The sequence below is a fragment of the Lolium perenne genome, chromosome 4 (genome assembly GCF_019359855.2).
Source record: "Lolium perenne isolate Kyuss_39 chromosome 4, Kyuss_2.0, whole genome shotgun sequence".
In the NCBI taxonomy this organism is placed as follows: domain Eukaryota; kingdom Viridiplantae; phylum Streptophyta; class Magnoliopsida; order Poales; family Poaceae; genus Lolium; species Lolium perenne.
The window spans coordinates 351,510,400-351,525,887 of NC_067247.2; positions in this window are offsets into that span (position 1 = coordinate 351,510,400).

Sequence of the window (15,488 nt, forward strand, 5' to 3'; positions counted from 1 at the left end):
AACGTGGGACCTGGCTGGCAACCCTCAGGGTAGGTGACTTCTACCATGTTAACGGCGGGGAAGGGCTGGGTGTCGACCTTCATGGCGTACTGGTTGAAAATTAGACGCCCCTTCTCTATCGCCGCTTGGATGTGCTGACGCCACACCCTGCAGTCGTTGGTGGCATGGGAGAGCGAGTTGTGCCATTTGCAGTACGGCTTTCCGTTCAGCTCTTGCGCCGTGGGGAACTTGAGACCTTCAGGAATCGTCAACTGTTTCTCCTTGAGCAGGAGGTCGAAGATTTGTTCAGTCTTGGTCACGTCAAAATCAAATCCCCTGGGCGGCCCTGGTGGCTTTACCCATTTGCAGGACACGGGGTTCCTCCCCGAGTCCACTCAGCCACCGCCACTTCTTGGTCTCCCGCAGGAACTTCGTCTTCCTCTCGCATCGACCAGGACTACCGCACGCTTGAACTTGTCTTGGTACAGGTCCGGGTGGCGCTGTTCATATGCTGATAGTTTCTGAACCATGTGCGCCAGTGAGGGATAATCTGCTTGGGAGGCCATGTCCTTGAGCTGTGTTGCAAGGCCAGCTACTGCCAACTCGACTGCTTCCTTTTCAGTTATACGAACCGAATAACATCGGTTCCTAAGATTCCTGAAGCGCTGGATATACTCTGTCACCGTTTCTCCGCGCTTCTGACGTAGTTGTGCTAGATCGGCAATGCTAGACTCGGAAGCTTCTGAATGGTATTGCATATGGAACTGTTCTTCCAATTGCTTCCAAGACCGGATGGAGTTTGCTGGCAAAGAGGTGTACCATCCGAAAGCCGATCCCGTGAGGGACTGTGAAAAGAGCCTCACGCGTAGCTGATCCGACACTGAAGCCGGTCCTAGTTGCGCCAAATATCGGCCGACGTGCTCGATGGAGCTGGAGCCATCTGATCCACTGAATTTGGAGAAGTCAGGGAGCCGATATTTAGGTGGCAGCGGGATCATCTCGTACTCGTCGGGTACGGCTTGGAATAGCCGATTGCCCTTCTTTTCGGCACCATGCCGAACTGGTCTCTCGTGGTACTGATCTGATCCGCTGTGCTGGGTGCAGGAGTTGCACTACGAAGATTTGCCGGGGTGGCGTACTTAGCCAGCCATGTTTGCTTTTCCAGCTCGAGCCAACTGCAGGAGCTGGGCTCGAGTTTCGTCGGGGTGGCGTACTTAGTTAGCCACGTCCGCTTCTCAAGCTCTGTCGCCGACGTTCCTCCTGTTTTCGTGAGTCCCTGATGTTGTGGCCTGGTTTGAGAGTGCCAGGTTGCCACAATCTGGCACATACGTGCACGCGTATCCTTGAGGGATCTCCTTAGGCGCCTCAGCCAAGAACTGGTAGTCACTAGGGTCACCACCGATCTTGTAGACGACGAATGCCGGTGTAGCCGGCACTTCAGCTGGTGCTGCCAACGCATATGGCAGCGGTGGACGGGACTGGAGTGGCAACTCCCCTTGATGCGTCCCGAGAGCTGGTCCTGACGGCGAGTACTGGTGGCTCATGATCTCCTGGATCACGCGCAGAGCGACACGCTCCAACACGTTGACCAGGTTTTCAGAGTGGCGGTGTAGCGAGTGAGCCACCAAGTAGTTGATCTCCTGCCGCAGGCCCCTGGTGCGTTCCTCCGACGGGGCAGAGAGGTCTATCCCATCGAGTGCACCCTTGCGGTGAGAATCCCTTCCATCTGATGCCATGGGAACGGGTTCTCTGAAAAGAGCCGATGAGGTCGGCTTCGAGGGTGACCTTGATCTCGTCATATCTCTTCTTGAGCTCGTCTGCAGCTCCTCGTAGGTGACTGGCGTGCCGTCCGCCATCTCAGATGTAGATGGCGATGTGGTTGATGTAGACGATTGTCCCACCGGGCGTGCCAGAATGTGTTGACTGCCAAAACCCACCGGCGGGCAGCGACGGTCAACACGGTAGAGCCGGGAAGAGCCTAGAGCTGCGGCTGGCTGAGACCCCTCCGAGCGACGGCCCGCAATGCTCTTCTGGTCACACGTCCGATGCGAAGTGCAAGGGCGTGCCACCCGACCTATACCTGGTCAGGAAGGTGATGGAGATGCCTCGCTTAGTTTCCTGCATGGCATACACGTAAACATTAAATACGAGCCTCGATCGGCTCTCAGGTTATCCTGTGAATCGGCTCAAAGAGCCGATCCACCCATGATTCGTACGGGGTGCACGAATATATGGTGATCCTGCTTGATCAAGATAAAGCTAATGAGATCTACGACGATTTAGGGTTTTCACCGCATAATCGGATCATCCTACTCCAGGTTGGGCCTCGCGGCCACGCACGGTGATCGTAAGCCGATCCTAAACAAGGCCTAAAAACCAACATGAAGTTGATCCTCGGAACATCCTGTTTAGGACTTGCGAACGACACCCTACGCGCCGCTGGATCCTCCCCCCCTTTGTAAGGCCTAACTATTGCAGATATTAAACTAATCCTTGTAGAACAAGGAGCAATCGTAACGGATCAGATCTACTAAATAATGATCAAGCGGGGTGCCGCCCCCACACCTAAGATAGGTGTGAGGGCGGCTAGATATGCAAGGGTTGCACTACGTAAGCATGTTATACGAAGAACTATGCTAACCCTAACACATCTATGATAACTACGTTGCTCGCCATCAAAGACGCTTCAGTACGAGCAACGCATGAACAACGTGGAGCTTGTGCTGCCTAGATCGCAAGATGCGATCTAGGCAGCATGTCGCTTACCTGATAGAAACCCTCGAGACGAAGGAGTTGGCGATGCGCCGAGATTGGTTTGTTTGGGTTGAACGTGAGTTGTTGTTTATTCCATAAACCCTAGATACATATTTATAGTCCAGGGGACTTTCTAACGTGGGAATATCCCACCGTGCGCGATACAAACTCTAACTTTTGATCTAAGATATAATCTACTATAATTAAAGATACACAGGCAATCTAGCCCAAATTCCCCGTGCAAGGCCGCTTCAGAGATCTTCCACGTGTAATCTTCCAAGCCCATCTCTCTTACGGCCCTCCTCCTGATTTGACCAAAATCGGGTGATAACACATACATGGATCCCATTTCGGATTTCATGGCTTCTTGCCATTTGTTGGAATCTGGGCTCATCATCGCTTCTTCATACGTCGCAAGGTCTTCATCATTGTTGTCCACAATCATGACATTTAGACAAGGATCATACCAGTCTGGAGTGGCATGTTCCCTTGTCGATCTGCGAGGTTCAGTAGCTATCTCGTTTGAAGTTTCATGATCATTATCATTAGCTTCCTCTGTTGCCGGTGTAGGTGGCACAGGAACATCTTCCGGTACTGCGCTACTCTGATCAACGAGCATAGATTCTTCAATCTCATCGAGTTCTACTTTTCTTCCAGTCACTTCTTTAGTGAGAAATTCTTTCTCAAGAAAGGTTCCGTTCTTAGCAACAAAGATCTTGCCTTCGGATCTGTGATAGAAAGTGTACCCTATAGTTTCCTTAGGGTATCCTATGAAGACGCATTTCTCCGCTTTGGGTTCTAGCTTGTCCGGTTGTAACTTTTTTACATAGGCTTCGCAACCCCAAACTTTTAGGAACGACAGCTTAGGTTTCTTATTAAACCATAATTCATACGGTGTCGTTTCAACGGATTTTGATGGTGCTCTATTTAAAGTGAATGCGGCTGTCTCTAATGCATAACTCCAAAATGATAAAGGTAAATCAGTAAGAGACATCATAGAACGAACCATATCTAAGAGAGTTCGATTACGACGTTCGGACACACCGTTTCGTTGAGGTGTTCCCGGCGGTGTCAATTGCGAAAGTATTCCGCATTTCTTTAAATGCATGCCAAACTCATAACTCAGATATTCACCTCCGCGATCAGATCGTAGAAATTTGATCTTCTTGTTACGTTGATTTTCTACTTCACTTTGGAATTCCTTAAACTTCTCAAAAGTTTCGGATTTATGTTTCATGAAATAGATATACCCATATCTACTTAGATCATCTGTGAAGGTTAGAACATAACGATAACCACCGCGCGATGCTACACTCATTGGTCCGCACACATCGGTATGTATGATTTCCAATAAGTCAGTAGCTCGCTCCATAATACCAGAGAATGGAGTCTTAGTCATTTTTCCCATTAGACATGCTTCGCATCTATCAAGTGACTCAAAGTCAAGTGATTCAAGTAACCCATCGGTATGGAGTTTCTTCATGCGTTTCACTCCAATATGACCAAGACGACAGTGCCACATATAAGTAGAATTATCATTCAATTTAATTCGCTTAGCATCAATGTTATGTATATGTGTATCACTACTATCGAGATCTAACAGAAATAAGCCATTCTTTTCAGGTGCTCGACCATAAAAGATATTATTCATAAAAATAGAACAACCATTATTCTCAGACTTGAATGAATAATCGTCTTGCATTAAACAAGATCCAGATATAATGTTCATGCTCAACGCGGGTACAAAATAACAATTATTGAGGCTTAAAACTAATCCCGAAGGTAGATGTAGAGGAAGTGTGCCGACAGCGATCACATCGACTTTGGATCCATTTCCAACGCGCATGGTCACTTCATCCTTTAGTAGTCTTCGTTTATTCTTTAGTTCCTGTTTCGAGTTACAAATATGAGCAACCGAACCAGTATCAAATACCCAGGTACTAGTACGAGAACCAGTAAGATAAACATCTATAACATGTATATCAGATATCAGTGGCGGACCTATGTTGAAGCAAAACTGGGCCATGGCCCGCCCAGCTTAGCCCAAAACACTGAAGAGTGGGAAGAAAAATTGGAAAAATATATGATCTTCTTTGGGCTGGCCCGCCCAACAATTGTGTTGTAGTTCCGCTACTGTCAGATATACCTTCTTTCTTTTTCTTGACAAGGCCGCTCTTCAGATCCGCCAAATACTTGGAGCAATTACGCTTCCAGTGTCCCTTCTCCTTGCAGTAATAGCACTCAGCATCAGGCTTAGGGCCAGTCTTAGGTTTCACAGGAGGCCTGGCAGCTTTATTGCCACTCTTCTTGTTCTTGCCTTTAGACTTGCCCTGTTTCTTGAAACTGGTGGTCTTGTTGACCATCAACACTTGGTGCTCTTTCTTAATTTCAATCTCAGCAGATTTCAGCATGGAGAAAAGTTCAGGTAACTCTTTATTCATGTTCTGCATATTGTAGTTCATCACAAAGTTCTTGTAACTAGGTGGCAGTGATTGAAGGACACGATTAATCCCCAGTCTATTAGGAATCACTATTCCCAAGTCACTGAGTTTCTTCGCATGCCCGGTCATGGCGAGCATGTGCTCACTAACGGAGCTGCCTTCTTCCATCATGCAGCTGAAGAAGTGTTTCGATGCTTCATAGCATTCCACGGCCGCATGAGTCTCAAATATAGTCTTCAACTCATTGATTAACTCATGTGGATCGTGGTGCTCAAAACGTTTTTGAAGATCGGCTTCCAGACTGCATAAGATGGCACACTGAACTTGAGAGTACCGAGTTTTCCGAGTTGCGTAAACAGCTTTTACTTCATCGGTTTCAGTTTCTGCAGGAGGGTCACCTAGCGGTGCATCAAGCACATATTGCAGATTTCCGCCATTGAGGAAAATCCTCACATGACGGAACCAGTCGGTGAAGTTGCTACCATTGCTCTTAAGCTTTTCTTTCTCTAGGAACTGGTTAAAATTGATTGAGGACGCCATATCTACAACATATTTGCAATAGTTTAGACTAATGTTTATGACAAATTGAGTTCAAATTTTAATTCAATATAATTAAAAACTAGGTGAACTCCCACTCAAAACAATATCCCTCGCATTGTCTTAGTGATCACACGAACCAAATCCACCACACCAAGTCCGATCATCACGAGACAAGATGTAACTTCAATGGCGAACACTCAAAGTGTTCATCATATCAATCATATGATTCATGCTCTACCTTTCGGTATCACGTGTTCCGAGACCATGTATGTACATGCTAGGCTCGTCAAGGCCACCTTAGTATCCGCATGTGCAAAACTGGCTTGCACCCGTTGTATGCACTTGTTGATTCTATCACACCCGATCATCACGAGATGCTTCGAAACGACAAGTCTTGGCAACGGTGCTACTAAGGATGAACACTTTATTATCTTGAGATTTTAGTGAGAGGGATCATCTTATAATGCTACCGTCGCGATCTAAGCAAAATAAGATGCATAAAAGGATTAACATCACATGCAGTTCATATGTGATATGATATGGCCCTTTTGTCTTTGCGCCTTTGATCTTCATCTCCAAAGCACGGACATGATCTCCATCATCAACGGGCATGATCTCCATCATCGTCGGCGAAGCACCAAGGTCAATGGCGCCGTCTTCATGATTATCCTCCATGTAGCAACTATTACAACTACTTTGAAATACTACTCAACATGAAATTTAAAGACAACCATAAGGCTCCTGCCGGTTGCCACAATACAATAATGATCATCTCATACATAGTCATCATCACATTATGGCCATATCACATCACCAAACCCTGCAAAAACAAGTTAGACGTTCTCTAATTTGGTTTGCATATTTTACGTGGTTTAGGGTTTTCGAGTGAGATCCAATCTACCTACGAACATGAACCACAACGGTGATACTAGTGTTGTCAATAGAAGAGTAAATTGAATCTTTACTATAGTAGGAGAGATAGACACCCGCAAAGCCTCTTATGCAATACAAGTTGCATGTCGAACGAGGAACAAGTCTCATGAACGCGGTCATGTAAAGTTAGTCCGAGCCGCTTCATCCCACTATGCCATAAAGATGCAAAGTACTCAACTAAAGATAACAAGAGCATCAACGCCCACAAAACCATTGTGTTCTACTCGTGCAACCATCTATGCATAGACACGGCTCTGATACCACTGTAGGATAACGTTGCATAGAAAACAAAAATTTTCCTACCGCGAACACGAAATCCAAGCCAAGATGCAATCTAGAAGACGGTAACAACGAGGGGATTATCGAGTCTCACCCTTGAAGAGATTCCTAAGCCTACAAGATGAGGCTCTTGTTGCTGCGGTAGACGTTCACTTGCCGCTTGCAAAAGCGCGTAGAAGATCTTGATCACGGCGCCACGAACGGGCAGCACCTCCGTACTCGGTCACACGTTCGGTTGTTGATGAAGACGACATCCACCTCCCGTTCCAGCGGGCAGCGGAAGTAGTAGCTCCTCTTGAATCCGACAGCACGACGGCGTGGTGTCGGTGGCGGTGGAGAACTCCGGCGGAGCTTCGCTAAAGCACGCGGGAGCTATGGAGGAGAGGGGGGCGGCTAGGGTTTGGGAGGGGGTGGCCGGCCACTCAAGGGGGGCGGCCAGGTTGTGGTCTTGGGGTGGCCGGCCCCCTCCCCTTGGCCCCTCATTATATAGGTGGAAGCCCCAAGTGTTGGACTACAAGTCTCCGAATAAGACCCGAACCCAAAACCTTCCATGTGATAGGGAAACCTACCCAAGGTGGGAATCCCACTTGGGTGGGATTCCCCCCTTCCATGTGGGGGGGGGTGGCCGGCCCCCATAGGGGGAGTCCACTTGGGACTCCTCCCCCACTAGGGTTGGCCGGCCATGGAGGTGGAGTCCCTCCGGGACTCCACCTTCCTTGGTGGTTTCTTCCGGACTTTTCTAGAACCTTCTAGAACCTTCCATAGAACCTTCCGCATCATTTTAATTCACATAAAATGACATCCTATATATGAATCTTATTCTCCGGACCATTCCGGAACTCCTCGTGATGTTCGGGGTCTCATCCGGGACTCCGAACAAATATTCGAACTCCATTCCATATTCAAGTTCTACCATTTCAACATCCAACTTTAAGTGTGTCACCCTACGGTTCGCGAACTATGCGGACATGGTTGAGTACTCACTCTGACCAATAACCAATAGCGGGATCTGGAGATCCATAATGGCTCCCACATATTCAACGATGACTTTAGTGATCGAATGAACCATTCACATACAATACCAATTCCCTTTGTCACGCGATATTTTACTTGTCCGAGGTTTGATCTTCGGTATCACTCTATACCTTGTTCAACCTCGTCTCCTGACAAGTACTCTTTACTCGTACCGTGGTATGTGGTCTCCTATGAACTTATTCATATGCTTGCAAGACATTAGACGACATTCCACCGAGAGGGCCCAGAGTATATCTATCCGTCATCGGGATGGACAAATCCCACTGTTGATTCATATGCCTCAACTCATACTTTCCGGATACTTAATCCCACCTTTATAACCACCCATTTACGCAGTGGCGTTTGGTGTAATCAAAGTACCTTTCCGGTATAAGTGATTTACATGATCTCATGGTCATAAGGACTAGGTAACTATGTATCGAAAGCTTATAGCAAATAACTTAATGACGAGATCTTATGCTACGCTTAATTGGGTGTGTCCATTACATCATTCATATAATGATATAACCTTGTTATTAATAACATCCAATGTTCATGATTATGAAACTAATCATCCATTAATCAACAAGCTAGTTTAAGAGGCATACTAGGGACTTCTTATTGTCTACATATCACACATGTACTAATGTTTCGGTTAATACAATTATAGCATGGTATATAAACATTTATCATAAACATAAAGATATATATAATAACCACTTTTATTATTGCCTCTTGGGCATATCTCCAACAGTTACCACTAGTGTAGATAGCTGGGAACCCCGGTCCATCTTTCATCATCAAATACTCACTCGGTCCTATATGCCATTAGAAGTAGTATCAACTATTTTCTGGTGCCATTGCCTCTGTGTTACTGCTACTGCTGCTGTGTTACTGTTACTATTGCTCTCATATTACTGCTGTTTTCACATCACCTCTGTTACTAGTGCTTTTCCAGGTGCAGCTGAATTGACAACTCAGTTGTTAAGGCTTATAAGTATTCTTTGTCTCCCCTTGTGTCGAATCAATAAATTTGGGTTTTACTTCCCTCGAAGACTGTTGCGATCCCCTATACTTGTGGGTTATCAAGACTATTTTCTGGCGCCGTTGCCGGGGAACATAGCTCTACTCATAAGTTCACCTGGGAAGTACACTCTACCTCTCTCTCTATTTTTATTTTATTTTGTTTTGCTTAGTTTACTTTTGTCTAGTTTATTTATGCTTAGTTTATTTCTGTCTAGTATATTTTGCTTAGTTTACTTTTGTCTAGTTTATTTTTGTCTTGTTTTATTTTTCTAATATACCCGAAAATTCATAAAAATTTGAAAAACCGAAAAATTAAAAACTGTTGTTATGGAAGAACCCACAACCTGTATGGAGCTTATAGAATTATATATGAATTATAGAGAATCAAGAAAGGGTAAAGTCATGAGTGCCATGTTAGAAAAATTGAATACAATTGCTAAAATCTTGCTTAAACGCCATGATATAAATTGTTGTTCTGAACAGGATACTAAACATCTTAAATTTCAATGTGGCTTTAGTAAAGAAGTTTTAATTGTGAACTATCATTGGAATAACTATATTCATCTTGGATTTGAAGAAGTAGAACAATTTGTTTTATTTATGGGAGCTTCTGAAATAGAATCCTTCATGTCTAAAAAATATGAAACCTGTGTTGCTTGTAAGGATCTTAAAGATTATGTCTCTTCTATCCTTGATTATTGCATAGAACATTACAACAATAATTCTTATATCATTGATTATAAAGAGAGACTCATTCATGCACAAGAATGCACCCACAATTTGCAGGAACCTGTGAAAGAAGAAATTGCTGAACCTGAAAGCTCATTGGATGAAAAAGAGGAGGAGAGTGATGAACAAAAGGAGGAAGAATGGATTAGCTACCCATGCCAACCTTCTAATGAGAGTAACTCTTTATCTCTTACACTTTTTGATTGTCCTCCATGCTTACCAAAGGAGGATGAATGTTATGTTCCTGTGGATTCTCTTGAAATATTCCCTATGAGTAAAACTTGTGAGAATAATTATGCTACTGTTATCTATGATAATCCATGCTATTTTGACAAATCTTATGATAATGCTTTGTTTGTGCCTGATATCGAAATGCATGGTACTAAAGAGTTTTGCTTAGCAAATGTTTATGATAAAGCTCTAGATGATGGTCCTATGTTAATTGATAATATTAATTGTACTACTAATAAAATGGGATTGGAGAGGTCTTGACTTTATCTAGGAGTCCCATATCTCTTGAGAATGATCAATCATCTTGTTATAGATTATTAAAAAGTGGATTTGAAAGTTTTGATCCCACTATTTTTGAGCTTGATAAAAATTATGTGTTTGTAGATCATGAAAAGCATGTTGTATGTGATAGTTATATTGTTCAGTTTGTTCATGATGCTACTGGAAATTATTATGAGAGAGGAAAATATGGTTGTAGAAATTTTCATGGTACTAAAACACCTCTCTGCATGCTGAAAATTTTGAAGTTACTCGTGTTTTATCTTCCTATGCTTGTCACTTTGTTCTTCATGAATTTATTTGTGTACAAGATTCCTATGCATAGGAAGTGGGTTAGGCTTAAATGTGTTTTGAATTTGCTTCTTGATGCTCCCTTTGCTTCATTTTCTATTTTCATGTGAGCATCATTAAAATCTTCTGCGCCTAGCTGAAAGGCGTTAAAGAAAAGCGCTTATGGGAGACAACCCATTATTTTATTTCTGCAATTTTTGTTTTATATTTGAGTCAAGGTGCTTGTTACTACTGTAGCAATACCGTTGTATCCTTATTTTCTTGCATTGTTGTGCCAAGTAAAGTCTCTAATAGGAAGTTGATACTAGATTTGGATTTCTGCGTAGAAACAGTTTTTTAGCTGTCACGAATTCGCGCTTTTCTATCTCTAGGAAGCTCGTAAAACCCTGAAAAAATTCATGTGTGATCCTCAGATATGTACGCAACTTTCATTAGTTTTGATTTTTCTGATTTGAGCAACGGGAGTACCTCGAAAAAAATCGTGTTTACTGGCTGTTCTATTTTGACAGATTCTGTCTCTGTTTTTTGCATTGTCTATTGTGGACTTTAAGTAAGGCTTTCTAGACGTGGAGAGCTGTAGCTAATGTTTTATTGAGTTCTTGCAATATGTCACTACAGAACTAAAGTGGATTAAAGTTTTTTGAGTACTAACCCCTCTAATGAAGTTTATGAGAAGTTTGGTGTGGCAGAAGTTTTAAAGGGTCAAGAGAGAAGGGTGATATAATGTGATCAAGAAGAGTGAAGAGCCTAAGCTTGGGGATGCCCCCGTGGGTCACCCAAGAATATTTCAAGAAGACTCAAGCGTCTAAGCTTGGGGATACCCAAGGCATCCCCTTCTTCATCAACAACTTATCAGGTCATCTCTAGTGAAACTATATTTTTATTCTTCCACATCATATGTGCTTTACTTGGAGCGTCTGTGTGCTTTTATTTTTGTTTGTGTTTGAATAAATTCGGATCCTAGCAATCCTTGTGTGGGAGAGAGACACGCTCCGCTTTTTCATATGAACACTTGTGTTCTTCATTTTACTTTAATATTCATGGAGAAAGCTGAAGCCGCAGCACTTATTGATATTTGTTTGGAAACAGAAAATGCTTCATATTGTCTTGAATAATTTGATACTTGGCAATTGTTTTGAGCTCTCAAGTAGATCATGTTTAAGCTCTTGCATCATGTAGTTTAAACCTATTAGTGGAGAACTACCGTAGAGCTTGTTGAAATTTGGTTTGCGTGATTGGTCTCTCTAAGGTCTAGATATTTTCTGGTAAAAGTGTTTGAGCAACAAGGAAGACAGTGTAGAGTCTTATAATGCTTGCAATATGTTCTTATGTAAGTTTTGCTGTACCGGTTCATACTTGTATTTGCTTCAAACAACCTTGCTAGCCAAAGCCTTGTACTGAGAGGGAATGCTTCTCGTGCATCCAAAACCTTGAGCCAAAACCTATGCCATTTGTGTCCACCATATCTACCTATTATGTGGTATTTCCTGCCATTCCAAGTAAATACTTCATGTGCTACCTTTAAACAATTCAAAAGCTATTATCTCTTATTTGTGTCAATGTTTTATAGCTCATGAGGAAGTATGTGGTGTTTATCTTTCAACCTTGTCATTTACTTCTGACAGACTTTCACCAATGGACTAGTGGCATATACATCCACTTATCCAATAATTTTGCAAAAAGAGCTGGCAACGGGGTGCCCAGCCCCAATTAATTACCTTTCATTAATAATTCTCTTCACATGTTTTGCCCTGATCTATCAGTAAGCAACTTAATTTTGCAAATAGACACTCCTCCATGGTATGTGAATGTTGGAAGGCACCCGAGGATTCGGTTAGCCATGGCTTGTGTAAGTAAGAGGTTGGGAGGAGTGTCATCAATAATGAAACTAAAATACATGTGTAAACAAAAGAGAAGAGGGATGATCTACCTTGCTGGTAGAGATAACGTCCTTCATGGGAGCCGCTCTTGAAAGTCTGGTTGATAAGTTAGTTAGAGTACCCACTACCATTCATTGACAACAACAAACACCTCTCAAAACTTTACTTTTATGCTCTCTATATGATTTCAAAACTTGAAAAGCTCTAGCACATGATTTAATCCCTGCTTCCCTCTGCGAAGGGCCTTTGTTTTACTTTATGTTGAGTCAGTTTACCTACTTCTTTCTATCTTAGAAGCAAACACTTGTGTCAACTGTGTGCATTGATTCTTACATGCTTGCTTATTGCACTTATTATATTACTTTGTGTTGACAATTATCCATGAGATATGCATGTTGAAGTTGAAAGCAATTGCTGAAACTTAAATCTTCCTTTGTGTTGCTTCAAACCTCTTATTAAGAATTTATTGCTTTATGAGTTAACTCTTATGCAAGACTTTTTGATGCTTGTCTTGAAAGTACTATTCATGAATTTTTTTTGCTATATGTTTAGTCATTATCTATTTGTTAGCAAACTATAGATCATTGCCTTGAGTCACTTCATTCATCTCATATGCTTTACAATAGTATGATTAAGATTATGTTGGTAGTATGTCACTTCAGAAATTATTCTTTTTATCGTTTACCTACTCGAGGGCGAGTAGGAACTAAGCTTGGGGATGCTTGATACGTCTCCAACGTATCTATAATTTCTGATGTTCCATGCTAGTTTTATGACAATACCTACATGTTTTGCTCACACTTTATAATGTTTTTATGCATTTTCCGGGACTAACCTATTAACAAGATGTCGAAGTGCCAGTTCCTGTTTTCTGCTGTTTTTGGTTCCAGAAAAGTTGTTCGGGCAATATTCTCGGAATTCGGCGAAACAAAAGCCAAACCTCCTATTTTTCCGAGGGACACACGGAGCCAGAAGGGCAAGCCAGGGGGAGGCCCACGGCCTCCAGACCATATGGGGGCGCGGCCAGGGAGGGGGGCGTGCCGCCCTATGGGGTGGGCCCCCCCGGGCACCCCCTCGCGCCGCCCTTTTGCCTATATATTCCCTCGCGACGCGAAAACCCTACATCAACAGATCATATTCCAGAAAGACTCCAGGAGCGCCGCCGCCATCGCGAAACCTAGTTTCGGGGGTCAGAAGTGTTGGAGATATGCCCAAGAGGCAATAATAAAAGTGGTTATTATATATCTTTATGTTTATGATAAATGTTTATATACCATGCTATAATTGTATTAACTGAAACATTGATACATGTGTGATATGTAAACAACAAAGAGTCCCTAGTAAGCCTCTTAACTAGCTTGTTGATTAATAGATGATTAGTTTCATAATCATGAACATTGGATGTTATTAATAAACAAGATTATATCATTATATGAATGATGTAATGGACACACCCAATTAAGCGTAGCATAAGATCACGTCATTAAGTTATTTGCTATAAGCTTTCGATACATAGTTACCTAGTCCTTTCGACCATGAGATCATGTAAATCACTTATACCGGAAAGGTACTTTGATTACATCAAACGCCACTGCGTAAATGGGTGGTTATAAAGGTGGGATTAAGTATCCGGAAAGTATGAGTTGAGGCATATGGATCAACAGTGGGATTTGTCCATCCCGATGATGGATAGATATACTCTGGGCCCTCTCGGTGGAATGTCGTCTAATGTCTTGCAAGCATATGAATAAGTTCATAAGAGACCACATACCACAGTACGAGTAAAGAGTACTTGTCAGGAGACGAGGTTGAACAAGGTATAGAGTGATACCGATGATCAAACCTCGAACAAGTAAAATATCGCGTGACAAAGGGAATTGGTATCGTATGTGAATGGTTCATTCGATCACTAAGTCATCGTTGAATATGTGGGAGCCATTATGGATCTCCAGATCCCGCTATTGGTTATTGGTCGGAGAGAGTACTCAACCATGTCCACATAGTTCACGAACCGTAGGGTGACGCACTTAAGGTTTGATGTTGAAATGGTAGTATTTGAATATGGAATGGAGTTCGAAGATTTGTTCGAAGTCCCGGATGAGATCCCAGACATCACGAGGAGTTCCGGAATGGTCCGGAGAATAAGATTCATATATAGGAAGTCATTTTATGTGTTTGAAAATGATCCGGTGCATTTATGGAAGGTTCTAGAAGGTTCTAGAATATTCCGGAAGAAAGTCACTTTGGAAGGCGGAGTCCCGAAGGGACTCCACCACCATGGCCGGCCAACCCTAAGGGGTGGAGTCCCAGGTGGACTCCACCTAAGGTGGCCGGCCACCCCCTCCCAAGGGAAGGTGGGAATCCCACCTCTAGTGGGAGTCCTAGCTTGGGTAGGTTTCATGTCATATGGAAGGTTTTGGTTTGGGGTCTTATTCGAAGACTTGTAGACCAACTCTTGGGTGTTCCACCTATATAATGAGGACCAAGGGGAGGGGGCTGGCCACCCCAACACAACAAGGTGGCCGCACCACCCAGATGGCCGGCGCCCCCCTCTCCCCAAACCCTAGCCGCCCCACTCCTCCTTCTTCCCCGCACGCTTAGCGAAGCTCCGCCGGGATTCTCCACCGACACCACGCCGTCGTGCTGTCGGATTCAAGAGGAGCTACTACTTCCGCTGCCTGCTGGAACGGGAAGGTGGACGTCGTCTTCATCAACAACCGAACGTGTGACCGAGTACGGAGGTGCTGCCCGTTCGTGGCGCCGTGATCAAGATCTTCTACGCGCTTTTGCAAGCGGCAAGTGAACGTCTACCGCAGCAACAAGAGCCTCATCTTGTAGGCTTTGGAAATCTTCAAGGGTGAGTCTCGATCATCCCCTCGTTGCTACCGTCTTCTAGATTGCATCTTGGCTTGGATTGCGTGTTCGCCGTACGAAAATTTTTGTTTTCTATGCAACGTTATCCTACAAGAAGTTCCTGTTTCGGCACCCTGCCAGGACGGGGATCGACACCCAGAAGCTTCTCCATCGACGCCACCGCTTCCATCATGCTTCGTGACATGGGTATTTCGCCACACCCGAATACCCGGGGGCCTACACAATTGCATTATTACTG